The 25,258-nt window shown below is 48.2% G+C and overlaps 1 protein-coding gene across 5 annotated transcripts in view; it reads right to left on the bottom strand.

The window, feature by feature from the left end:
• Positions 1–25,258, bottom strand: part of LOC146775930 (receptor-interacting serine/threonine-protein kinase 2-like) — a 765,942-nt gene that overhangs the window by 469,979 nt on the left and 270,705 nt on the right. The window contains exon 1 of one of the 5 annotated variants that reach the window (XM_085637724.1): positions 9,117–9,145. The exons of the other annotated variants lie outside the window; for them this stretch is intronic. The gene's annotated coding sequence lies outside the window, so the exon portion shown is untranslated. Of the gene's footprint in view, positions 1–9,116; positions 9,146–25,258 lie in introns of those variants that run through there. 5 annotated transcript variants of the gene reach the window in all.

Raw genomic sequence — 25,258 nt, 5'->3', positions numbered from 1 at the left:
CTGACCCAAGAAGAGTTGATAGTGCAATCTACTTAGGAGTTCGGATATCCTCAAAAATAGAGGAAATAATTAATATAAACTACGACCCTCTTCTCCAAAAAATTAAGAACGACTTAAAAAGAATTGATAGTCTACATCTTTCAATTATTGGAAGAGGGAATTTCCTCAAAATGAATATACTACCCAGGGTTTTATATTTATTTCGTGCAATTCCGCTACTAGTAGACGATAAAATCATTAAGGCCATGGAATCCCAGATGGTTAGATTTATCTGGGGGTATGGGAAAATAAGGAGGTCAATCCGCTATCTTTCTTTACCAATTAGGAGAGGGGGCCTTTCTGTTCCGAATTTGAAATTTTATTTGTGGGCCACCATGATCCATCAGATGACGACGCTATTCTTCGTTAAAATACCCGAAGAAGAAATAGGGGATAAATATATACCGTCAATCTATGAGCTCCTCATAGGAGATAAGGCTCACGGTCTCCTAGTAAAACAGTTGGAACCCTCCTACTACAAGAAAACTAAGTTTAAGATCATAATTAGTGCTTGGGGTATCTGGAGGAAAATAATGCGTCATCTTAATATACCCAAATATAATAAGTATATTTCTCTGTGGCACTCTACAGCTTTACCAACTCACATATACGACAGTATGGCTAGAAGATGGGAACACCTGGGAGTCCTAACGATAGGGGATTTTTTGCTACCATGCAATATTAATAGATTTCAAGCCCTGCAAGGTAAATTCAATATCCCGGATAACAATATATTTAAATTTATCCAGATTAATACAATCTTAAAATTAAAGAGTATTGATCTCTCTGATTAATATTCCTATATTTGCATGTTTGGCCAAATCTACAACTAGGATTGGCACGTTGTATGGAATTCTAATTGAAAACTGCCAGGATGATCTGGAAAACACGGAAAAGAGATGGTCAAGCAATTTAAATAACCCCAACGTTGACATCGATATGTCCCTATACCTTTCAATGAAAGTATTTGTTTCGTCCAACTTGAAAGCTCAGTTATATAAGACCATATATGATCTCTATTTTACACCAGCTAAGCTCTACTCTTGGGGAAAACGGGCAAATTCAGAATGCCCGAGGTGTGGAAAAAGTGGGGCACATCTACTCCACATGCTTTATGAATGTAGTAAACTTACTTCTCTAAGAAATTTGATAACTGGTTTTTGGCGGGAAGTGTTTGGGCATTTAATATCTGAATCCCCCACTCTATACATGCTGGGCTATGATAACACACTCGGTCACACAAAGAGAGAAGGAATGTGTTTGTTCCTGGGGACAGCGATTTATAGAATAATTCTAACAGCCCGTTGGAAGGACTCAGATCCCCCCAACTTCCAGGTCTGGTTAACTAGGCTGTTGGCTATGTATAACCAGGAGAAGGCTATTTTTGCCTGTAAAGGTAAAAAGGCGAGAGCCTTAGGCAAGATGGTTTGGAAGCCGATTGAAAATTGGAGGAATAATAACAGAAATTTATGAGTATATTATGTCTAGTTATAGTTTCAATGGTCCCCGTGATTGCCTGTTTGTTTTCAAATGTAGTTATTGTATATCTGATTTTTTTATATATGAATAAGGTCTAATTTAAATTTCCATCTCTGCAAGTACTTTCAATCCTTTGTATATGGAATGTAATTTTTGTAACGGTTGCAATAAATACTTTAAAAAAAAAAAAAAAAAAAAAAGATCTACAGCCTCCCAATTAGAAATTAAAGCTTATTAAATGTAATAAAGAATTTATTTATTTATTTTAATTTTATTTTAAAGGTTTTATATAGTGCTGGCTGGACCCAAAGGTATCAGAGCGCTTTACATGGGTCTAATGAGTAGATATAAAAAATAGCAACAAAAAAAAATACAATAAGGTAGCATTCAAGTCCAATTAAAACAATAGATAACAGCTCAATTTATACGATCTGGTTACAACAAATTGCGATAGTCAACAGCAAGTCAAGAGAAGAGAGGCTGTCGTGGAGAAGGGGGGGGATAGAGAAGAGGGGGGCGGGATGTAAGAATGATGTTAGGCTGTGAGGGAGAGGGGGGGGGAGGACATACCAAGTATGTCAGGCAGGGCCTGTGAAAGGGATTAGTGAGATAGAGAGAGAAGAAAAGTAAGAAGTGGAAAAGGGGGTGGAGAAAGGGCGTCGGGATATCATAAGGGGGGATCCTAAACAGTAGGAAACCGGGTTGAGCTATGAGCCCAGAGAAGGGGTTAAGGACCCCAGAATTTGCCGTGAAGGTGTAGTTTGAGGTCTTTTTTGAGGCTGAAGTAGGAGGGGTTGCAACAAAGTTCTTTAGGGAGTGCATTCAGATGGTAGGCGCATTTCCGGAGAAGGAGCGTGATTGAGTGGATTTCTTGATTAACAGAGGAGGGACAAGAACGAGAGTGTTTGAGCTCCTCAGTGTTCAAGAGCAGCCCGCTTTGAGGAGTTTATCTGCGAGGTACAGCGGGGTGTGTTGATGCAGGGCTTTGTGCGTAATGCAAGCTGTCTTGTAGGTAGATCTGCCTTCAATGGGAAGCCAATTGAGGGCTTTAAGGGTAGGGGAGATGTGATCGAACCGTTTGAGGTCGGTAATGAGCTTAACAGCGAGGTTAAGAACAGATTTGATTGGGGCTAAATGGACTTTAGGTGTTCCAGAGAGAATGGCGTTACCATAGTCTATTTTAGACAGGACCAGTGATTGGACAGCTGATCTAAAGTCATCAGCAGGAATGAAGAGTTTTAATTTCTTGAGGTGATGGAGAGTTTTTTATGTGGGAGATAAGAGAAAGGTTTTGGTCAATGTTAATTCCGAGGGATTTAACTGAATTGGATATGGTGAGAGAGCAGTTGAGAGCTGTAAGGTCCGAGATCCAGGATTGGATGGGGAGCGAGCTGTTTTTAGGGGAGAAAAGAATAATTTTCTTTGGGTTGAGTTTGAGGTGCTTGTAGTGGAACCAGGATTGAATCTTAGTCAAGGCGTCATTGAAGTGTAGCACGTCAGAGCGGGATTGAATCTTGTGATAAAGTTGAGTGTCATCAGTGTAGAGGTGATACTTGATTCCTGTATGCTTAAGAATAAGGGTGAGGGGTTCCATAAAGAGGTTGAAAAGAGAGGGAGAGAGAATAGAGCCCTGGGGGACACCCAGCTAGACAGGCACTGGTTTAGAAAGGCAGTTGTGAATTTTAATTTGCTGGGTTCTGTGTTGGAGAAAGGAGGAGAACCATTTGAGAACTGAACCGTTGAGGCCAAAGCGATCTTTAAGGGTGTTAAGTAAAGTAGAGTGGTTCACAGTCTCAAAAGCAGCAGAGAGATCAAGGAGAATGAGAAGGGAGGACTCGTCCTTGTCGAGGGAGTGATGGATGTCATCAATTATATTGAGCATGGCCGTTTCCGTACTACAGCCCTTTCTGAAACCTGATTGAAAAGGGTCCAACAGATTGAATGTGTCAATGCGTGTGTCTAATTGGCGCATGGCACATTTTTCAAGGGCTTTAGCGAGAAGAGGAAGGTTAGAGATAGGCCGAAGATTATTTAGGTCATTAGAATCGGCAGCAGGATTTATGAGGATGGGAGTGATTTGTCCAAGTTAGAGGGAAACGGGGACACAGTCCGTGGCAAAGGAGTTGATGATAGAGGTCCAAAAAGGGGCAATGATGCATTTTAAATCTTGAACAAGGTTGGCAGGGAGAGGGTCTCTGGAGTGAGAGGATGGTTTAAGTCTGGCAATGACGTTGAGGACTTCACGCTCAGTGACTGGATGAAAGTGATGCCAGGAAGCATTATTTTTTTTCTCAAGTTTGGTGGGGTCAGAATCAGGAGGTTAACCATAGGATCATCCTTTTTGTTCCAATAAAGGTTTAAGTCCCCGAGGAAGAGGTTTTTAGAATTGGAAAGCGAGGATTGAGAAAGAAGATCATTGAGCCAAATTTCAGTTAGAAAGGCGATGTCAATGGTTTCACTAAGGATAGTTTCCGATATTTCGATCGCATGACAAGCAGCAGAGCGGTAGTTAACCAGCATGCAGGTAAGGGGTTTAGGATTGGTTTTGGGAGGGGGGATAGAATGGATAGTGGTAAGTTGCGGAGGCAGCCTGGGTGAAGCTGGGGAGGTTGGCCTTCTGTTAGTTCCAAGGATCACAGGGATGGATGCGTGGGGGACAGGAGGGTCTTTAATCAGAGAGTTATGGGGGAAAGAGTGACCGAGGACACAGATCAGGAGAGGGGAGATGGCTTCAGGCGTGGGATGTACTATCTGTATCGTTACAGAGGGGGATAGTTTTACATTGTTGGTTGAATGAGGTGTTGGTTTGGACAGAGCCCAGGGAAATAGAAAGGTCGGGCTGTTAAGTGCGGAGAGGGAATGGACGTCTTTCCTGAGTGATGCGACAGGTTAGCGAGATGGCGTTCTATGTAAAAAAGTGTCTGTGTTATAAGAGAGATAGGGACGGGGAAAGGGAGGTCGGGGGGAGAGGAGAGTGTTCCGAGATAGTCTGGATGGGAGGTCTGGGGTGAGGGTGGGGTGGGAGCCCAGGTGGGGGGTGGAGAGGGGTGTTCCAGTAGATTGACGAAGGGAGGGGATGGAGGACAGAAAGGAGATTCACTGGAGCTTGTTGAGAGTCAAGGGGAGGTTAGGGTGCGTGGGGAGAGTGAGGAGGGCAGACATCCTGGTTAAGGGGGAGGGTTGTTAGGAGAGGGAGGAATTGTAGTCAGTAGTTGGGCCGAAAGGAGATCGAATTTAGGGAGTTGGGAGGAAGGAGAAGATGAAAGGGGGGAATTAGAGTAAGGAGGATAAAGAATCAAGAGGAGGTGGGAGAGTTTGGGTGGCAGAGGGGGCTGCAGTAGACTCGGAAGGAGGGACGGTTATTGACGTGAGAGGAAAATTGTGCGTCTGGCATTCGGAGACATCCACGGCGGTTGAAGTGTCAGTGAGAGGAGGGATGGAAGTAGGAGAGAGAGAGAGGGCAGGAGGTCCACCTGTGATTGGGAGGTTAGAGGGAAATTTCTATAGAAGGTAGGATAAGGTGCTGTAATGGTGTTCAAAGATGGTGTGGTGTTTTTCAGAGGCTTGAATGAGGATGTTACCAGATTTGAAAATAGAGATGTAGAATCCCAAATGTTATCCTATAAAAGGGGTAGGCCTCACAGCAGTGAAAAACGAATTTGGGAGTTTTTCTCTATCAGGACAAGCAAAACGTAAAAGTATATGTCCTACCTTTTCTTTACACAGCACTCTGCCCTATGGGCTACTTTAGGCTTACCTTAGGGGTGACATTTATGTAATAAAAGGGGAGTGTAAGGCTTAGCAAGGGGTTTTAAATGGCAAGTCGACATGGCAGTGTCTGTATTAAGGCTGCAATGGCTGGCCTGGGACAAGTTTTAGAGTGCTACTTAGGTGGGTAGCCCAATAAGTGCTGCAGACTCACTGGTAGCATTTAATAAACAGGCCCTGGGTATATATCTTTCCATCGAACATACGAGTATGCTAAATGCTAATAAAGTATATGTCTATCAAACCATGTAATGGGGAGTGAGCACAAGCACTTTAGCACTGGTTAGCAGTGGTGAATTGCACAGTCCTAAGGCCAACAACGAAGTCAGCAAAATTGGTAGCAAGCAGGCAAGAGGTTTGCAGGAAGACCACCCTAAGGCTGACAGGTCTAACAGTGATATTATCACATAATGAGCAGCATTTTGTTGCATAATGTAGTCAAATCTGCTTCTAAATTTGGTCTTTTTATCCCACATAATTCCAATGACGTTGCCTTTATTGTAGTGTACAATGCAACTTTTGAACTGATATACAAATGGACACGTTTCATATTTGTTAATCGAGCTCAACTGTTGACTCTATCAATCAATCAATCAATCAAGGAATTTGAATCGCGCACTACTCACCCGGAAGGGTCTCAAGGCGCTTGGGGGAGGGGGTCTGCTACTGCTCGAACAGCCAGGTCTTGAGCTGTTTCCTGAAGGCGAGGTGGTCCTGGGTCAGCCGCAGGTGGACGGGCAGGGAGTTCCATGTCTTAGCCGCCAGGTAGGAGAAGGATCTTCCTCCGGCGGTGGCTCTCTGGATGCGAGGGACGACGGCGAGGGCGAGGTTCGCGGATCGTAGCTGTCGGGTGGGCGTGTAGAAGGTCAGGCGGTCATTGAGGTACCTTGGGCCCAGGTCGTGGAGGGATTTGTGTGCGTGGGTGAGGAGTCTGAACGTGATCCTCTTGTTGACAGGGAGCCAGTGCAGGTCTCTCAGGTGGCTCGAGATGTGGCTGCGTCGGGGGGCGTCCAGGATGAGACGGGCGGAGGCGTTCTGGATACGCTGAAGTCTTTTCTGAAGCTTGGCTGTTGTACCGGCGTAGAGGGTGTTTCCGTAGTCTAGTCTGCTGGTGATGAGGGCCTGGGTGACAGTCTTCCTGGTCTCGGTCGGGATCCATCTGAAAATCTTGCGGAGCATGCGGAGGTTGTGGAAGCAAGATGAGGAGACGGCGTTGACTTGTCTGGTCATCGATAGGGAGGAGTCCAGGATGACGCCCAAGTTGCGTGCGTGGTCTGTTGGCTTGGGTGCGGTGCCCAGGGCCGGGGGCCACCAGGAGTCGTCCCATGCGGAGGGCGACGGTCCCAGGATGAGGACTTCTGTCTTGTCCGTGTTCAACTTCAGGCGGCTGATGTTCATCCATTTGGCGACATCTTTCATCCCTTCGTGTAGGTCGGCTTTGGCGGTGTCGGGGTCTCTGGTGAGGGAGAGAATCAGCTGGGTGTCATCGGCGTAGGAAATGATGTTGAGGTTGTGTTGGCGTGCGATGGCAGCGAGGGGTTTCATGTAGATGTTGAAGAGAGTGGGGCTGAGCGATGATCCTTGCGGGACGCCGCAGATGACTTCGGTGGCCTCAGAGCGGAACGGAGGGAGGCGTACTCTCTGTGTTCTGCCGGAGAGGTATGAGATGATCCATTCCAGAGCAATCCCCTGGATGCCGGTGTCGTTGAGGCGTTGGACTAGGGTGCGGTGGCAGACAGTGTCAAATGCTGCGGAGAGGTCAAGGAGGAGGAGTGCCGCTGTTTCACCTTTGTCGAGCAGGGCTCGGATGTCGTCGGTGGCTGCGATGAGGGCGGTCTCGGTGCTGTGGTTGGCTCTGAATCCAGATTGCGATGGGTCGAGGGATCCGTTCGCCTCGAGGAAGGCGGCCAGCTGCTTGTTGACGACCTTCTCGAGGACTTTGGCAGGGAATGGAAGGAGCGAGATAGGGCGGAAGTTCTTGAGGTCGGTCGGGTCCGCAGTTGGTTTCTTCAGTAGTGCGCTGAGCTCGGCGTGCTTCCAGCTCTCCGGGAAGGTGGCTGTATCGAAGGAGGCGGTGATGATGTCTCGGAGGTGGGGTGCGATGGTAGAGGCGGCCTTGTTGAAGACATGGTGGGGGCATGGGTCGGTCGGAGATCCGGAGTGGATGGTTTTCATCATGCGTGTCCTTCAGGCCAAACAAGTCCTGTGCCAGCTTCTTGCGGGTCCCTATTAGCTTGACTGCACCTGGGGTATTCCCTTCTGTCAGAATCATAGGATTCTGAGGAGTGTGTCTCACTGTCAAGCCCACTGATTGCTAGCTATAGCATTCATTCCAGTAGGAACAGCCAAAGTATGTATAGTATTCCCTGCTACTCCAGGTTTAAACAAAGGAACTACAATACCAATTGTAACAGGAACAGTCAATAAATCTGGGGCATTTAGAGCATGTGAAGTCAAAGGAGCTGTCCTACTGAATTCTCTCCCATCGGATCAGAGTTCATATTGAATTGTGCTGTAGGCACATCAAAAGTCTCACTCATAGGTACATTATCCATTCCACCAGTCTGGGTGACATTGTATGGAGGTGGACGGTAACAGTAATTCAGTTATAAAATCCTCATTGAAGTCGCTGTCACTGTCCTCAGCTATGTTCTCCGTGTCGCCTGTTTCTTCTTTTTCTTATCCTTGTGCTTACCTTTCAATTCTTCTTCTCTCATTAATGCAGGATATAGTCTAGCTCCCTCAATTATGTCAGTTCTCTAAGATTTATGTTATACATCCCAGCTAGCATCCGCACAAGTGTGTATGGCTTCCTTGAAATCTTTCTTTCTCTAAGATGGGCTGTATGCTCCCAAGCATCAAGTGCTTCATATTGTGTAGATTTCATTTCATACTGCGTCCTCCTTAAATGTTCAATGATTCTCAAATTAAATGTTCCATAATGAAGAAATGTCAGTGCACCAACCTTCTCAGTGAGCTTATGCCATGTGCGAGCCAAACACATGTGTGAAGACCCACATCTATCGCCAAATATGACTTGGTGGACCTACGGGTGATTCCTGTTTTTCCTTTTCTAACGAGCACAATCACATCTCCCTTTACTATGCTTTGTAATGCTTTAAAGAATTTCATTTTCAATCAAAATATACGATATTCACAAATGACAAACCATTAAACTCAGGAAATGATTCTCCATCCACAATTCTCTGTTCAGCGATCACAACCAATACTAGTGCAGCTCTCTATGACGTATTCAACCAATAGGACTGTGCCGTCAAACTCACTACCTGCTCACGCTTCTTTACAGTTTTCACAAGTGCATTCTTTAAGCAATTTATGCAAAAAGTGCAAGCCGTTTCAACAATTAACTTGGTCTACTCCTCTAAGAAATTAAAGATTATTCATAAACACAAGAGGCAATTCGGAACAATACTTTCTGATCTATTCTAACATTCACTTCAAGTGAAACCTCGACCAGAGGGATCTCAGTCGGATTGATACAATTCTTCCCTGTGCACTGAGATCAACTATTCCAACCACATCTCACAATCACACAAAGATAAAGTCCCTATCTCAATAATGCTACCAATGACGTATCACAACCAGCGCCACAACACAGCAGACAACTACATCCAATGCCTTCTACATTGTAACTTGTCTTTCGTCTTTTTATCCCGGGATCTTAGACCACGAGGGACCCGATAACCACTCCAGCTTCTCTGCATTAAGCTCCACATTCACACATCCACTTATATCATCACCACATAGCCACTGCAAAATACCGAATCTAAGCATGAGCAATTGCAACGCACAACCCTATTAATACTCACACTCCTTCACTGCTACAAGACGTTCCAAACCTTTGGAAGGCCATCAATCCTTCAACCGAACCATGGGCTTCTGGGGTTTGAACTGGACTTGGTCAATTTCAGAATAGGACACCCTATCTCCCTCACAGCAGTGGAGAACCATCCGACGTGCTATCAGGTTTGATACAGCATTTTCTAGGCCCACTTGCTTACCATTGGTCCTCCAATGGGCCTTTTTGTTCGACTGAGAGGTGATGGGAGTTAGCATTGACATCAATCAAATTCAATTAAGAGTGCAAACCATTTGGCTACACAATGGAGGACCAGGAATCAGTAGCTAGGGTTAAGAAGGTAAATTACCAATTTAAAATCAAGTTATAATACACAACTGTTACCACCATGCGATAGAAGTCCGAAATAGCAACAGGCAGGCCCAACCTACGGAAAAAAAATGGGGTTGATCAATATTAGGCAAACAAGCAAACCAGCCACAGAAATACAAAAGATTAAATGAAGTATTTGATGCTCAGAGAAGAGTTCCAAGTTTTGTTGTCTATACATGGATACATTTAAATCACCTAAAGTAAAGTTCCAGCTAAAAGGATGGTTCTAAAAATCTAAACAATCTCAAAATCAGATCAGGCATCTCTATAAAGGAAATAAGATCTAGGCGGGGAAAAATAAGTAGGGAAGGTGTCAGCATTTCAGAAGCTCGGTCAAGAGTCTAAGGGTCAGGAATTAACCGTTATCCTAAACTACACTTAAGAAAGAATCAAAGGTCAGCTTAGATCTCTGAACCTCTCAAAATGTTCTAACCATTCACGGAAAAGTCTCCGAAGGGATGTCAAAAACAATCAGAATCTCAAACGGCGTGAACACTAAGGGCTTGATTACGAGTTTGGCAATGCGGGAGGGGGACCGCCCGCTCCGCCAGCTCTGTGATTGAACCGCCTGCCAGATTAAGAGTTTATTTCTTGGTCTCGTGGGTGGTTCTTTGGTGTTCCCACGGCAGTGTCTTTGAACTAGGCACTGCAATGGGAACATCAAAATCAGTATCTGCACGGCATCGACTGCTGTAGTCCACACCGTGCAGGTACTGGAGTGCATGCACACAGGGTGGCACAACATGTGCCCCCCCTGCATGCCTCCTCAGGCCCAGAGGCAACAAGGGGCCCTATAGGGCCCCCTTTGTTTCCTCTCTGCGGGACCACCTGGTCCGCCAACCATATTGTGGCCTTAAGATCACGGCGCCAGCACCAGGGATCTCTCATATCTGGCGGTTACGGCAGTCCCAGGGTGGCCTGACCACCCCAGCTGTAATAGGGCAGTCAAAAGACTGCCGCCGCGCCCTGTGTGTCTGGCGGTCCATGGACTGCCAGACTCTGAATTAGCCCCTAAATTATAACTAACAAGAGTCTTCTGGGTAACACCTCTTTGTACGCATCATCAGAGGGTCCATTCTTCTGGTCTATTTCTCATGTTAAACACTGCAACGTCAGGGAAATATCTCACCCTGGACATGGGAACAACATCTCCTTATCATGCACAGGTTAGATTGCAACATTGCTGAGTAGGCTTTTCAGCTGGCACCCTGGCTCTTTAAGTACTTTCGTGGAGGTCTTCTTCTCAGGCTTTCCCTTCTATTTCTAGTAAAGCAATGTATCTAATCTCAAACTAACAATTCATGTGAATACCTGCAAGAAATGTCACACTAGCAGAAAATGGAAAACAGTATTTGTGCAGCATGATGAAATACAGGCCTAGTCAGGACAAGTTAAAACATTAACTCAATGGTGCACATTTAATATGCTTGTGCACATTTAAACACAAATTAATATAAGTTTCTACTGCATTAGAGTCACAGTATATGTAACATACAGTAAATCTTTTAAAATAATCATGTGTAGGTAGGGCTAGGAACTAAATTTAAATGAAATGTATGTGTAACATTAATGCACACATTACATAAACTTTGGGATGATTCTATTTAGTTTGCTAATCAATAAATAATATTCAAGGTAATAATAATAATTTTTATTCGGCATATACAAATATGACCATAAAAGAAAGATCTTAAAAAATACAAACATCAGGCAAAGGAAGTCATCATAGAGACTGCCACATACACAAGGAAGACTAGGTATATATACTGTCATTATCACCCACTTGTCGCTTAATATTAAAGTGCATCCAACGAGTTTGATAGCCAAGGTTTTAAAACACACATTGTGAAAGTCAAATTTCATCTTTATAGTAAGTACATTATCTACTCCGCAAGGACGGTTTATTTCATCAAGACTTCAAACAACATATCAGTCAGTTATAGTGAAACACATATGAGTATCCTCTAATCCTACAGTGAACACACTCTTTAATAATGACGTCAAGTGCAACACATACATTAATTATATTTTTAACAACAGATTTTATTGTGTTAATATAGCCATCACCATGCAGAGCCCTGTAACCCAGAGACATCTGCCATATTCTTCATACAGGTACATACAGGCAAGAGACACTTGTGTATTTTAAGTCCCCCCAAATCCCACCCCAACGCCCCCCCTACCCCCAACCCCCCAAAGATCGCACTTCCTACAGCCAGTCTTACTCTCCCCCTTCGGTCCATCCCGCACTCCCCTCGCATCACACGCGCCCCTACGCAACTCCTCCATGACCACCAATGTCCATGCACAGCTGCCCCTATGGATCTATCTCCCTCTCTACGGGGGGTGCCAGTTCGATTCCTCGGTAATCTGCCCATTTTTTCCATATCTTATAGTGCTTGCGTGGGCACCCCCTGGCCTCGAACACGGGCCGCTCCAGCCCCATACAGAAGTCCAGGCCGTTTTTCCATCTCATCATGGAAGGGGCTCGTGCTGCCTTCCACTCCCTAGCAATATCTCGCTTGGCCAGGGTGAGTCCCAGAAACAGAAGATGACGTTTGTATATGTTGCCCCCTATATCGTCCATGACATGAAGTAGAGCCAGCCGTGGCGAGCGGGGGAGCCCCCACCCCAGCACCTCCGAGAGACACGCCAACACTCCCCTCCAGAATCGATCAAGGGATGCGCACTGCCATATAGTGTGAAAGAATGTGCCCTCTTCCCTGCCACACCTCAGGCACTCCGGGGAAGCAATCAGTCCCGCCCGCCACAGCCGCGCCCTCGTAAAGTACACCCGGTGCAGGTATTTAAATTGAACCAACCGGAGCTTCATGGCTATAGCAGCACCCCGCGGGGCGGCCAGCGCCTCCCTCCAATCCTCCTCCTCCAGGGCACCCACATCCGCCTCCCAGTCCCCCCGAAGTTTGATCAGTGTGGAGGAGCTATGTGTCACAAGGGATTGATAAATCCTGGAGATTTTTTTATCCGGTAGATCCCCCATGACTTTCGCCTCCAATGGGCTGAAGTCGGGAAGCGATTCCAGTCCCACCAGTTCGGTCGACAGGGCGTCCCTGAGCTGGAGGTATCTAAAAAATTGCTCATGAGGCATATGGAACTCCCTCTGTAGCTCATGGAAAGATTTAAGGGTCGTCCCTCTCATTACATCCCCCAGCGTGGAAATGCCAACATCATCCCATCCCTTAAAGCCCTGTAGTGCCACCAATTGGGGTAAGCGCCCATTGTGCCACAGGGGAGTCTCCCGCGTCAAGGTCCGCCACCATCCCATACGGCGCAAGGCCTGCCTCCAGATGTGAAAAACTACCTGCGTGACCGGGGGCAGCGCGCCCCTCAATGACGCCGAGTAGAGGAGCGTGTGCAGCGTGTGGCGTCCCATAAGCAGCCGTTCTAGCGCATACGCTGGGTCTCCCCGGTCCCCATACCACCACTCGTTAAGGACTAGAAGATGTGATGCTTGATAGTATGAGAGAATATCCGAGGTCGCCAGCCCTCCACAGTAGGTGGACAGGAAGCACGTCCGCATAGCCACGCGCACCTTACCCCTCTCCCACAGGAATTGCCCTAGCGCCGAGTTCACCTGTCTGAACCAACCGGGTTGAATCCTGTACGGGTGGTTCTGCAACTGATATAGGAGCCGAGGGAGCGCCACCATTTTAAATATTGCCGACCGCCCATACAAGGTCAAAGGCATACGAGACCAGATTTTGATATCGGCGCGGACGCGCTCCCATACAGGGGCCACATTGCGCTCCCAGGAAACCGCCGGTACAGCCGTCAAGAACACCCCCAAATACTTCAGTCCCCCCACCGCCGACTGGACCAAGGAAGCCCACGCACCCATTTTTGTGCGCTCACCCAGCGCCCACAAGGTGGACTTGCGAGGGTTCATATATAAACCTGAAGTTTCCCCGAAAACCTGCATGATGCGCAGAAGCAGCGGCCCAGTCTTGTTCACGTCCGTAAGAAAAAGGAGAACATCGTCCGCATATAGCGCAATCCGATCGGACAGGCCCATGGCCCATTCAAATCCCCGTACCTGCGCGTCCATGCGTATCCACCTAGCCAGCGGCTCCATAGCAAGAGCGAAAAGATATGGGGACAAGGGGCACCCCTGCCTCGTTCCACGTCCCATGGAGAAAGCAGGAGAAGTCGCCCACGCTACTCGCACCGCCGCTGTGAGCCCCGTGTAGAGGAGCGTTATGTACGAAAGAAACCGGGGACCCAGATTAAGTCTACGGAGCAATGCGAATAGATAAACCCAGCTGAGGGAGTCAAACGCTCCATCCATGTCCGCCAGTAGCAAGGCCGCCGGCTGTCCCGTCTTTTGTATGGCTGCTACTGCCACTTGCGCCCTACGTATGTTATGTCTGGTTGCCCGCTGGGGCATGAATCCCGCCTGGTCCGGATGTACTAAGGTGGTGATATGTGGCAAGAGACGGTTCACCAATGCTTTCGCCAATATTTTAGCCTCCACATTTAAAAGTGATATGGGGCGATAGGAGGCATGCTGGTCCGGAGGTCGACCCGGCTTGTGGAAAACCACAATTTCGGTGTGTCGCCAGTCCGCCGGGAGTGCCCCCCTATCTCTGGCCTCCTCGACCACCGCCCGATAATACAGGACCACTTGCGCGCGATACCAGCGGAAGAATTCGCAGGGAAACCCATTGGGTCCCGGGGCCTTGCCCGGGTTGAGCTCCCCCAACGCCACCCCCAGCTCCTCGTCGGTCAGAGGGGCCTCCAGCTGGTCCCTCACCTCGTCGGACACCCCAATTGGAGGTAGGTCCGCAAGAAACTGGTCTATAGTGGCACTTGGTAGGCATTCCCGCGGGGCGTACAGGCAGCAGATAGGTAGATCCGCTAGACGTGGGTGTTGATATTCCAATATTTAAAAAAAAAGGAAAATCCAAGCGATGCTGAGGATGGAGGCGGTGTGACAATGCACGGGATCCAGCCAGGTCCTGAGGGTTACAGTGAACCGAGTGATAACCCACGTCTAGCGGATCTACCCATCTGCTACCGGCGAACATTCACTGATCGTCTCGACCGTGCATTCGCCCCTTAGCTCACAACTGTGAGCCCTCACCGCAGTTGCCCCCGTCATTGAATGGTTTTTGCTCTCTCACAATTACAGGCAATTTCGTTTACAATCAGGCATGTACGCATCTAAGTCCTGATGATGATCCTGGTACTCTTCTAAAAGGATCGAAACGTCGTCGACCCCCCCCCTAAAATAGCATGCACGTTATTCCATTGTGTTGAAAAAGTGCACTAGCTGCTTTGTAAAAGCTTATAACACTGGATATTCTAATAAGCTCCACTTTCTGTCGTGCCTGAAATGCCTGGTTTGTTTTGTTAATGTTTTTGCTCTATTTGGACACAGGACTGTGTCCCACGTGTATTTTTTTCTTATATGTATGCATTCTTTATCTTGAATAATTAAATCGGTTGTCCGGCTGGACTTCTGGAATATAGTATCGATTCTGAACTATATTTATCTAATCAATACCCCAACTATTTGAGGACCATTGTTGTTTGTACTGGGGGATCCGTGATCGGCCGCCCTGCCGAGTCTCGAATACCCGGCAGCTCCTGGGCATGGAAGGCGCCCTGACAGAGACGGTGCAGCATCTTACTAGACTTGTCCCCCCATTGATACACTCGGCTGCGTGTCGCCAGCCAGACTTGCCGCGCCTCATCTAGCAACAGGGCAGCCGATGTCTGCTGCGCATACAACAGTTGCCGCACGGTTCGCTCCCTCCCGTCCCCATGGCACCGACGCTCGAGCTCCTCCATCGTCGCCTCCGCTTGAACCAATGCCTCCCTACGCTGTCTTCGGGCCGCCGCACACCACGATATATCAACTCCCAGTAGGGTGGGCTTCATAGCCTCCCACAGACTCGCGGCGCTAGCAACCGATCCCTCATTGGCCGATAAATACCCAGCAATTGCCTCACTCATGTGGGCCCCATATTCTGCATTATGCAGGGTCCATGTGGACAATCTCCAACGAAACTGTGGCCTACCACGACCGATACGTATCTCAATGGATATCGGGGAGTGATCCGACAGGCCACAGGGCAATATCTTCGCCGCCATCACCCTATCCACCTCCGTCCGTGGGACAAAGATGTAGTTGATCCGGGATAGCGAGTGGTGCACCGCAGAGAGGTATGTATAGCCCCGCTGATCGCCATGTTTTCGCCTCCACACGTCTATCCAGTCCAGTCCCATAACTAGCGAGTGTAGTTTCGTGGGGGCGCCAGTCCCGGGGTTACCCCCTGTTCGAGACCCGTCTTTGGCCATGTCCATCACATCATTCCAGTCCCCACCCACAACCGATAACCCATCCGGCAAATCTGCGTGCAGGGTGTGCAGCCTCTCCACCAGGTTCCACTGCAATGGAGGGGGCGCATAGACACTACCCAGAGTTAGGTGATCCTCCCCAACTCTGCCCCATATAAACAGGTACCGCCCTTGTGGATCGCCCCACTGTCACATATGTGTATATGGTACCCTTCGGTGTATTAAAATCGCCACCCCTCTCGAGCCCCGTGTGAAGCCAGAATGGAAGACATGCCGAAAGCCATACCTCTGCAAGCATAGGGCCTTTGTCCCTAGGAGATGCGTTTCCTGGAGTAGTAAGACATCCGCCCCAGCCCTTTTCGCCTGGTGGAGTAACGCCCCACGCTTGATTTTATCAAGGGCCCCCCTTACATTCCAACTGATAATCCAGAGACTTCCCGGCCTTAGGTGGCTATCCTGTGGCGTGCCTGTCATGATAGAACATGGACCTCAGCCTAGCAGGTTGGGAAGCGCGACAATGCAAAGGTAAGAGACTAGCATCTACCGGAAGTGCAATCTGAAAATTAAAACAACCCCATCCCAACAAACCCCCCACCCCATACCTCAAAGAACCATGAAGTATCTGTCGCGGTGAGACCGGACCCCATCCCCAACAGTGGAATGTAGCCCGCCCTGACCAATGGATCCCCAACTCACAGCCCATATCCGTACTGGAAATCCCCCATCCCCAGTGTCCTGGCTGGGAGACCCATCCGTATGCAGACAGTCACAACATCCCCACGTCGCCCCATCCACATTCTACATTAGGGTTCGGGAGCCTGGCTCCCCGGCCCCGGGTCCCCCCGGGGGGCGGCGCCACTGGATCGGGAGCGCCTCCGGGACCTAGAGCGCCTGTTGCGTTTCATGTGTAGCCCCTGAGGACCCCTCCTCGCCCTCCCGCTCGACGACGAGTCAGACTTCCCACCCGGCGGGGAATGAGGCCTCACCCCCAACGTCTTATCCGTCCATTTAAACACTTCCTCCGGGGTATCAAAGAAGTGGGTGCGGGAGCGGAACACCACCCGGAGACGCGCCGGATACAGCAAGGCATATGGAAGTTTGAGTTCCCGCAGGCGGGCCTTCGCCGCGGTGAAAGATTGGCGCTGCTGCTGCACCAGCCGCGTGTAATCCGGGAATATCAGGATGCGAGCATTGTTGTAGTGCAGGGAGTCCTGTGCCCTAGCGTGCTTTAGGATAGCATCCCGGTCCAGGTAGTTCAAGAGCTTGGCTATGATGGGCCGCGGATGAGCCCCCACCGGTGGCTTCTGCACTAGCGCTCTGTGAGCCCGTTCCACCACAAAGTATCGGGACATGGCCTCAGGGGGAAGCCAGCTCTCAAGCCACTGCGACAAGAAGCGTTCTGTGCTGCCCGCCTCGCAGCCCTCGGGAAAGCCAACAAACCGGAGGTTGTTGCGTCGTGCCCGTCCTTCCGCATCTTCCACGCGGAGTGCAAGTCCCTTCTGAGCAGTTTCCAGTTTAGCGACCCTCTGCTTCAACGTGGTAACGTCGTCTTCCACCCCGGAGATCCGGGATTCAGCCTCTGTAATGCGGGTCACCGCCGAGCGCAGGTCCTGCCTTAACAGCATAACGTCTGCATCAACCGCCCCTATCTTCGCGTCCAGCATGTCCCTGGACTGGGTGATGGCCGCAAGGAGGGCTGCATTATCCGGGACGGCCCCGGCCGAGCCCCCGGACGCCCCCACTCACGGGCCCGTAAACTTGTCTATGGGGCCCTGCTTGCCCGATCCACTCCCTCCTTTATCTCTCGTCATGGCGGCGCTCGCGGCCCCGCCTCGCACCAGGATGAGGCCGACCAGGCCCAGGCGCGGATACCACACGCTCCCGCGGCCCGACTGTGCCGCCGAAAGGGATTCGCACCTTAAGCACGTCCGCTCCCCCTTGTCCAACCACTCTTCGAGGGCCCTACCACTCCGGCAGCCCCCCACCGCAATATGGCTATGGAGCCACTATCAACGCTCGGTCTCCGTGATCATAGTGGGGGAGCTCGCCGACAGTTCCGCCTCCTGGCGCATACGCGACACTGGTGCCCAGCCTCCACTCCCCTCCGGCAAGGACAGAGCGCCCCTCTTTGATGTGCGAGCCTCAGCACCCCCGAGCCTCACAATGTCCCTACCAGGCCGTCACCGCCAGGGCCCCGCCGGATTCAAGAGCCACCAGTGCCCCGCATCTCCCAGTGCTGCAGAGGGGGGGGGGGAGGAAACCGATCCCTACTCCCCGCGGCCCGCCTTGGCCGCCGATCCCCTACCCGGTCGCCGGAAGGCCCAGGGTGGCCCAAAATCCACGGGCGTGTCCCCGCGGTCCGCCCGACCGCCGATGTGATGGGCACGCCAGCCCCCACTCCCAGAAGAAAGCGCACACCCCTCTTCCCGCGGGCCGATTGCACCGCCGATCCCCCCCACTGCTGGGCGTTCCGAGGGGGGGGGGAGAAAAAGATAGGGGGGGCCACACCACCTCAAGGCCCCCACCAGGGAGGCAGGCCTCAGCACCGTAGGGCCCAAGATCACGCGGGCAGCGTCCCACCCCTGCGGGCCGACTGCTCCGCCGGTCCCCCACACGAGTGATGTCCGCTAAGGGGTGGGGGGGGGGGGGAAGCGCCACCTCCGACCTGGACCCGCAAGCCGGGACGACCAGCGCCAGCAAAGCCTGCCGCCCGCTCCGTCACCGGGTCCAGATCCAGCTCCTTACCCGCGCGGCCCGAACAGGCCGCCGAGACCCCGCCGACGTCCGTGCCCCCGGGCTGCTGCAGATTCACTGGGCCTCCCCTGGCACCCGCTCCGGCTCGCTCGGACCTCTGCTGGCGGCGAAGTGCCTCCGCCGCGTCGTGCGGCTATGGGCCGGCGCCGGTTGTACCAACCACAGCGCCCCGGCTCCTCTTCTGCCTGCTAGGCCGCTCCCGGGCACCACGCTCCCGGCTCCCTCCAGACACCGCTAGCTCCCGGATGAACCTCGGGACGATATCAGGGACGCTGCGGCAGGATAGGATACGCTGCTGGGGGACACAGCATACGGGGAAGGAAGGATAGTCGCCGGATGATCGGTGGGCTGGACGAAGCTCACTTAGCACACGTCCGCCATGTCTGGCTGCCAAGCCACACCCCCATACATTAATTATTGAACCACACAAGAAACGTTCTAAATGCACTTTCATGTCATTTATCTATTAAGTATTTGTGACGTTTAAAGGGTGGGCAATTTTGTGCTACACCAGAACCTTTGTGGCTCCTGATGGACTCTGTAGAACTGTGATGTAAACATTAGAGCACAGTCAAGTGAATGCAGGTGTAGAATGTTGAGTTCATGGTTACATGCAGAAGAATAAAGACAAATTATAATAAGCTCTGTGTGTTGTGTAGTCATTGGTGAGTTCCTGGTCAAGGGATGACGTGATAGGGAATAAGTAATCCAAAGATAGTGCTCTCCCAGAGAGCTTGATATTGGTCCAGCAAACTGCTCTTGCATGCCACGTGTGCCTCCGTCGTAGTGAGGACTCAATATTTAGTGTATGTGGAGTCGAAGCGCAGCCCCAGTTCCATAAGCATTTGAAGTTAATGAAAGCTTCACTGAGAAGTTTACACATCAGTGGCAGGGAACCTGCTGGGAAGGCCGCACAAAGAGGTACTGCACTACTGTGCAACTGAAAGCCATACATCCATACGGAGTGATAACGCTATAGGTGGATGCAACCAGGTTTGAAAGAGCCACAAAGTGCACATTAACACTGCAAACAGAAGCAATGTGAGGCAGAGATCAACCAGGTGTCAGAAAGCACAAAGAGATGCTGAAGGGCAAAGTGATACAAGAAACAGTACTCTGCTTACCAGTACTGAGTAAAGAGAATCATCATACTACAGCGCTGGAGGGAGTAACCCCAAAGAAAGCACCAAGGGTTGTGCTGACAGAGCCATCCATATCCTTAGCGGCACCCCATCAAAGCTGCCAAGTGGGGCTCAGAGCAACATCAAAGGATTCCGAAGTGCAGAAAGCCGAGAACAGCAATTGGAATTGTGACAGTTTGCTTCTCCAATGGAGAACAAGATAGGGGTCCCTTTTCCTGTCATTATCAAAGATGATCCAGAGGCCAGCACATTTGCAAGGCCTCAGAGAGGGTTTGCATTAACAAGATCACCAAGCAGCATAGGAAAGAACTATACTCTCCACATCAGTAAGTTTTTCCAATGGTTACAATGCTGCCTCCCTCTTGAAACCACCACCGACATTCGATACCGCCACAGAGTTCAATATTAGTGACAGATGGACTGCTTGGTAGAGGCATTTAATGATTTCATTGATGTGACTGAAGAAGCAGATAACAAGAAGATTATAAAGTACCTTAAGAATCTTGCTGGTGAAGGTGTAAAAGAAGTAATGAACAAAATGCTATGAGCTGACAAAACTACATACAGTCAAATCAAAGCAGCCTTGAATCTCAAGTTCATTCCAATGCCAAATGCAGATTACGCAAGGCACATCTTCAGTCAAGAACGACAGAAAGCTAGTGAGATCAACGATAATTCTGTTGAGAGACTGGATACGCTCATCAAACACTAAGTTCAACAAATTTAATGATGAGGGAACTATAGCCCTCAAAGTGTTTGACGGATGCTTGTCAGATTCATTTAAATGACAAATGCTGAGAAAAACTCTGAGTCTGGAATGAGTTCTCATGGCTGCCAGGGTTAAAGAGCGTGCTGATTGACAAGCTGCTGACATGGAAGTCGAAGGTGCCCAGAGTGAGTCAGTCATGAATGTGAGAAATAAGCCAAAGCACACAGCCAAGGGACACCAAGTGAATTCTCTACAGAAAAAAGAAGTTGTGCTTCAGGTGCAAATATTTATTTCCACACAAAGGTAAATGTACCACCATTGGGCAGATCTGCAAAGGCTGTTGAAAGGAGCACTTGTAATGGTGTACAAGGCAAAGGAAAATAAGTGTGGCACGGCGTGAAGACAAAATTGCCGCCTGAATGCTACAGAAACGACGTTCGACGCACGCCCATAAGGCCAAGCGACCACATCAGCTGAGGCAAATCGACACCACGAAGTTGATTGACATTTAAATCTTTGTGAAACAGTTCCTCCATATCAATATGAAGTGAAAGCAGAGTAGATAGTTGTGCCATGTCGATGTTAACCTCAGAGAAGCATGCATATGTTGGACTGGCCGCCTGTGAGGAAAAACACCAGTCTAAGAGAAATCGACATAACAAAGCACCAAAGTCATTCAAACATTGTTCGAAGATCACACTAAAATTCAATGGTTGTTCAATATCTTTCATTATTGATAGTGGTGCGTCAATAAATATTTCTGAGGAGAAATATAATGAACTGTCTCTCTTGCCCGACTTACACCATGGAAAATTCAAGTGTATACGTGGGCTGCATCGACGTCACTCAAAAGTCAAGGCTAATTTGTAGCAGCGATGAAGCATAAGAAAACAAAAGTACAAGCTCCAAATTCATGTACAACAAGGTACGGTGTCAAGTGCCCGTTTACTCATCTTGAGCACAGCTGCTGACATGGGACTGATATATGTGAACTATAACATGAATGCTCATCATGAAATAGTAAGTCAATTCTCTTTGTTGTTTCATGGGTTGGGAAAACTCATAACTATGAAAGTCCAATTACACATTAATAAGGACATCTGTCTTTTGCTCAAAGATACCGACGGATTGCCTTTCACTTCCAGGAAGCTGTAGAAAAAGAACTTGAATCTTTACTCAAGCACAATATTATTGAGCATTCCACTGGCCCAACTGTATGGGTTTCTCTTATAGTGTTAGTACCCAAAAAGGACGGCGAAGGTGCTGTAAGCATCTGTGTGGATATGCATCAAGCGAACAAGGCGATTGAAAGAGAACGAATCCAGGTCTGTACATTGCTGACATGGTGACATAATTGAATGGTGTGAAGGTATTCTCTCGCCTGGATCTGAATAAAGGATATCATCATGGAACTTGAGGAGAATTGAATGTACATTACAACCTTTTTTACACATGTTGGTCTGTTCTGTTACAAGAGACTTAAGTTTTGTTGTGTCATCAGCTGCAGAGCTATTCCATGTCATTCAACGTATCATACATCCTGTCATAAATGCTTTCAATTACAGTGATGAAATATTGGATTTTGGAGATACACAGAAGGAGCATGACAACACTCTCACCCAAGTGTGTCAGCTGCTCACTGATGCTGGTTTAACTTTGAATGCCGTGAAATGTGAGTTCCACAAGACAGTTAAAATTCTTTGGCCATATCTTTTCTGATAAGGGCATGACACCCGATCAAGCTAAAGTGCAAGTGCTATCAACTGCCAGTCCCCAAAAAGATCTCTCATTTATCACTCAAGAACGTGTCATTGAGAGATTAGATAGCATCTTTACGATCTGGGCTGTTCCTGTGATCTTAAAGTTTGACAACGGCAGCGGCGGCTGCCACAGATCAGGGGTGGAGGGCGGGGCGTGTGGTGCGACAGGGCAGACGGGAAGGGGAAAGAAAAAGTAAATACCACTCTCCTCCTCTCCGCGTCTCTCCTCCTCGTCCCTCCCTCCACCGGAACAGGAAGCACCCAGGCTGCCAGGCTCTTCTGAGCCAATCACAATACTGCAATGCAGCATTGTTATTGGTCGGGGCTCAGACAGGGACTGAAGACCTGGGCATGTTCTCCACCCAGGTTGTAATGCAGCCTGAGTGGAGAGCATGCAAAGTGCGCATGAATGTTTGAGGAAAATTCTTAAAAAGCTAAAGAGACAAAAAGGTACCTTCATCCTGTATATATTTGGAGTCAAATTTGCCCCTCCCCTCTTATATGGGTCTCCGATGTGGAGCCCATAGCTTTATACCGACCTAGATAGACTATACTGAGGAACAATTAGGGTGATATTCTCCTTGCCGATGTGTTAACTCAGGCTGGAGTTCGGACTAATAGATATGACAGTGCTTGCTGATCTACATTTTATGAATTACTGCTTGAGAGTGATAAATGAGCATCGATGAGACACAGAAGTTTGATATGAAAAGAGCTAACAGAGTTTCCCAAAACTCATTCCAGAATGGTACACTGTAGTTGGTTAAAATCCTAAAAGATATAGCTAGGAGAGAATCATGAGAAAAGACCAGATTACAATCATATCGAAGGATTAGCTAATTCCGCTGCTAAGAGCCTCTCATTTAGGAAAATCCCAGAGGCTCACACAAAGCTATCAAGAGTTCAGGTACTATTGACATCCTTCACTTTGCTGCCACCGCAACCATATTTGTTTGCAAACTTCAAACAATCTACACAAAACAAATTCGTAAGATGTTGATTTCTGTTTATACCCTTAAAGTCTCTCCAACCCTCGAAGAATATGGACGGCTGTGCTTGCTGCAGAGGGTGTGGAAGGTGATCAGAATGACTGCCACATATAGTTGGCCTCTGCCTGTTCTTATTGTCCCACAGAAGAAAACCTTTGCATCTATGCTTTGTTGACTGGGTGTAAGAACAATCGTGGCCGCCCTTGGCGAATGCCTGTGTGGGGTGGAACTGCAGCTTGTGCCAAGATTACTGACATTTTTGGACCTGGCAGTTATCCATCTAGGAAGAGGGAAACCAACACCTCACGCTCAGTTATGACTTAAGATCATCAGACCGGTAGATCTGGTTATGTATCTATGAGGATCAACAGGTATAATATGCGAGTTTCATAAAGAAAAAGATCAGCTTAAAAGCATCTCATAACCTCATTGAGTATCCTAAGCACAAGGCACTTAACAACTCACTCTCTGTAATGTCTTGTTGTGATCAATAGACCTGTGAACCCTGCTATGTATTTAATTAATTAATTAATGGGTTCCTACTGGGAGTTTCACATGAATTACTATTAAATATCAGATTAAAAGTACTGTACACCTATTTTAGTCTATTTCTTCATGCCAGAGCACTTTAAAACTCATGCCCCCCCCCCTTATGCCTAAGGATCAATAGACCAGTAGACCTGTATAGATATCCACTAGGACCATTTGGCATCGCATGGGAGCCTCATAAGGGTCACCAAAAAAGGATCAGATAGTAGTATGGTATTACTGTTTCATCAAGTTTCTTAGGCACGAGACTTTTTATAACCACTCAATTTGAACGGTCTAGGGGGCTTGGGTTATGCATCGATACGTTTATAATAATAGTACTTTGTTTGATTAAATCATTACAATCTCTGTAGGAACCTAAAAAATTGTTCAAACGTTTTCCACTGAGCTGCTCCCATCACAATCAATAAAAGTAAGTTATTAGATACAAGTTCTCTTCTGCAACAAGGTGGCCATCGTTTGTGTGCTAGCACAAAGTGAAATTATATTAATAATTACATTTAATAAAAGTAAAAGTCCCTTCTAAAAAGAAGATAGCCACCAAACGGGAATAAGTGCAACATGGTGCAAGAGGGAGTACAAGTTCGTGAAAAGTCAGGACATTTTAAACAGCTGAGATGCTTAGGACCATGTTATCCAACGATTCGTCCATAAATTAATAAATGGATGATCTAAATTGGATTTAGTCTACTCTATGTTATGCTGCCCTAGTTTTAATGTAAAATTCAGAGTTACAGTGATCAATAGCAAAACGTTGATGTTACATCTTTTCCTCAGCCTCACAACTTAGAGTTTCATAGTCCCATTAACAAGGTTCTACTATTATTGTAGGAACTAGAGGCCAGATGTAAGACCATTACATTTTGCGACTCGTAAATTGCGAGTCACAATTTGAGAGTCGCAAAATTTAATGTACAACAGTGTCTCAGACACTGTTTGCGATTCCCAATGGGGTCGCAAATTGCATGCCTCATGAATATTGGGAATGGCTACATGAATATTGGGAACGGCTAGTACTCCCAGGGATGGTGGCCTGCTGTGGTCAGCAGACCACCAGGTCTGGGACTGCTTTGTCAATAAAGCAGTTTCTTTTTTAAATGCATCGTTTTTCTGTTTCATTTTTTAAGGGCAGGCAGTGGTCGGGACCACTGCCTGCTCTTGAAAAATATTTGCGCACCCATTGGGGACCGCTTCGGTTTGCAAATGGTTTACTACCTACTTGCTGCAAGTTTTTTTGCAAAACACTCATATATGGCATTTGCACTCGCTATTGGGAAGTGACGCTCTTGGCACTCCCCTTCCTAATAGCGAGTCGCTAACCCTATTTTGTGAGTCGCTAATAGATTAGCGACTCGCCGAATAGGGTTAGTACATTGTGCATCCATTTTTTGCGGTCCCATCCCAAATGGGCCAAATGCCCCTTTGGGACCGCAAAAAATAGTCGTACATCTGGCCCACAGTCTTTTAATATAGAACATGTATTTAAAGTCGCACATGAAATAAAACTAGGTCAGGTGGAGTATCAGCCCAAAGTTGTACTGTTGACTTAGGAAGTG

This window comes from Triturus cristatus, chromosome 12 (assembly GCF_964204655.1).
Source record: "Triturus cristatus chromosome 12, aTriCri1.1, whole genome shotgun sequence".
Lineage (NCBI taxonomy): Eukaryota > Metazoa > Chordata > Amphibia > Caudata > Salamandridae > Triturus > Triturus cristatus.
Note: the sequence above shows the minus strand (reverse complement) of the source record. Positions and strands in the feature narration are given on the sequence as shown.